Here is a 3,327-nt window from a genome sequence, read left to right as displayed (position 1 = left end):
AATGACAAACTAAAAAAATTGGAATAAAATTGATAAATTCTTTACAAGATCTTATTTAACAAAATTATAAAGACAAAAAAAAACAATGTTGTCCTACTTAATTTTGGGAATTTAGTGAATATTTCAGAATGAGAAAAGAAAGAAATTGTAGAGAATCCATCACAAAAGCTTTAGAGGATACATTTGACTGATTGAATAATGAATATGAATTAATAGGGTTGAAGTTAATCATAGTCTTTAATCATTTCAACATTGATACAACAAGAACAGATAATACATTAGCTATAATTAATTCCATATTTTTAATTATAATTATAATCACAAAGCCAAAATATTAGTAAATTTAGAAAATAGATATGTGTGCTTAAAATTCACCCCAAATCTGTTTAAACTAACTTTCGAAAGGCCTCTGCATAGTAAAATGCATTTTAAAAAATATAGCTTCATAAAGATATTCTGGAGAAATATATTTTATAAATTTACCTAAATTATAAAGTTAATGATATGCATTGGTGTATACATTTACACACACACACACACACATACCAGGGATGTGCCACCTGGATAGGCAAGGTAGGCAGTGCCTACCCTGAATAAAATAGATCAATAACAACATTTTCCTTTTATGACGAAATATTCACCTAATTCAATAAAATTATGAAGGTTACTCTGATTACTCTGCATAAAATGCAAAATATTAAATTTTTTTGGTAGATTAGGGAGGCATAATTCACCCCTGCCTTTCAATCTCAGTATCTAAGCTACGCATAGAACTGCTGTGGTACACACACTATAAAGGCAGAAATAAATCTGTCTTCAACTCAGTCGTGCGCCTGGGTTTCGCATATTTTTTGTGTGTTTTACTACATAAAGGCCTATCAACTGCCTACCCTGAGTAATTACTGACAACACGTGCCTGATATATATATATATATATATATATCTATATCTATATATATGTATGCATGTAGGTAGGTATGTATCACAGTATATCTGATGGAGTGGTCATCTGGTCAGGATGAAAGATTCAAGGATGCCAAAACAATTCTTTTATCGAGAGTTAGCTAAAGGAGAACGACCTCCACCAAACCAAAAAAGAGATATAAAGACTTGCTGAAGGCTTCCTTGAGAGATGCCAACATCTCTCCTAACACGTGGGAAGGCATAGCTACTGACCATGGCAGGTGGAGAAGGATTGTGCATGAGGGGACAACTATTTTTGAGAAATCACGAATTGCACATGAGAAATTAAGGAGGGATGTCAGGCAGTGCCTTGTTGTTGCACTTCCAAATGGTAAGGGTCTTCCTATGACACTGACATGCAGTGTCTGTGCAAGACCCTGCCTCAGTAAAACTGGACTCATGAGTCATCTTCGTAGTCATAAAGCAAGACCGATGATTGACCACCAGGCCGCTGGTGATGATGCTACACACCACACTAATCCTGTCTGTCGGGCATGTGCAAGGGAGTGTGATTCAGCCGGAGGACTTAAACGACACGCAAAGGTACATGGAGCCCAATTACAACAACAGCCAGCTATTGCCAGTAAAGGTTTTCGATGCCAACTCTGTGCAAGACATTGTAGATCTTTGGCTGGGCTAAAAAGTCACATTCGATCACAGCACCGTTAAGTTAAGCTTTGTGCAATGGCCATACTTGATAACGAGGGGACAGCCATCATCACAGTATATCATGGTGTATTGACCAGACTATCAGATGCTGTTGTACCTCACTGGTCACAATGTGCTTCACATAGGTTTTAGCTCTTCAATGATGCCATCCTGCTGGCTGCTGGGTGACCAGGCCGATACCCCCCACACCCCTGATCGGAAGGCTATTCTGTCACAGGGTGACCCTTTTACAGATGAGTGGACTGCAGCAATGGGGAATGAAGTGTTTTGCTCAAAAACACAATGTGTTGCTTGGTGTGAAAATCGAACCCATGACCTAGAAATCATGAGTACAACACTCTAACCAATAGGCCATCACACACACACACACACATATACATATATATACACTTTTACTAGTTTCAGCCATGTGGCTGTGGTCATACTGGAGCACCACCATGGTCTTTCTGACTTCTTCAGGCTGCATGTTTCATTTCACCACTTCAGTGTGGGCCTTTTTACCAGCTGTTGGTACATCTGATGTATAACTGAGTTTGGTTCCGCAGCCCTCGTTTGTACCTCATGTCGAGCTGTTGGTTCATCCGGCATTGTGGAGAGGAGGATGTCTAATTCCTTTTTGAAGACAACTATTTCCACCCTAACCAAATATCTTAATTTTTGTGGCAGGGCATTGAAAAGCTGTGGGCTTTTGAACCCTAGACTATTGCAATACCTGGTCCTGAATTCAGATGGAGTAGATGGTACCTTTGGTACAATGCAATGGCAGCCAGTTCTGGCATTTGTATAACACTCAATGCCAAAGTTAGGTACTGGCCCTTCTAGGATTTTCCATATCTATATTACTGCGTATCTGTCACGCCTTCACTCCAAGGAGTAGAGCTGTAGTTTTCTCAGCCTGTCCCTGTAGCCCATCCACTGCACTGTTTCAATCTTTTTAGTGTAATGGCATTGGACAGATTCAAGCTCCGCTGTTAGTTTGGCACTATGTGGTGACCATAACTGGGAAAAGTAGTCCAGTAGTCCTCTGCTCTGCATCCACCTTTGTGGACGGGGCGTATAATGCCTTCTTTCAGCTTTTTAGGAAGTATACCACTTGCAAGCAAACTTTGGAAAAGTATCTGAAGTGGTTTCACTAAAGCCTGCTTACATGACTTTCAGAGAATAGCTGGGAAGCCATCACGACCAGTAGTGGAGCAGGAGCTCATTTCATCTATGGCTACTGTTACATCTGTTTCCTCAATGTTGATGCAATTGATGGCTGGCGCCTCCTTTTTTAGAGCTGCAATATCAAAGAATTCAGTCAGATTTTGTTATCTCCATGTGTCCAAAGGGGGAAGTGAAGACACTTTTAAATTGTTCGCTGAGTCTGCTGTCAGTGAGTCATTTGCTTGGAACAATGGTCCTATTTTATATTCTATCCTGGCTGTTTCTTCCTTTGCAAATTTACAGAAGAAAGCTTTGGCATTTGTTTTTATGCTTTCCACAGCTCTCTTCTCAGTCTCTGCTCTTGCCAGCTTTTCTCTCAGAGCACTTACACTCGGTCGTGTATGCACACTGACATTATACATCCAGCAGAGCATACTAGCTTCATTCCTTGCAAGCGTACGCATGTCCTCAGCAGTCATGGCCCATGTTTCACTGCCATGTAGCATGGCTGTTCATACACATGCATCATACAGTCTACCTTTTATATAT

This window comes from Octopus bimaculoides, chromosome 3 (assembly GCF_001194135.2).
Source record: "Octopus bimaculoides isolate UCB-OBI-ISO-001 chromosome 3, ASM119413v2, whole genome shotgun sequence".
Classification (NCBI taxonomy): Eukaryota; Metazoa; Mollusca; class Cephalopoda; order Octopoda; family Octopodidae; genus Octopus; species Octopus bimaculoides.
The sequence above is the reverse complement of the archived record's forward strand: the minus strand, read 5'-3'. Positions refer to the sequence as shown.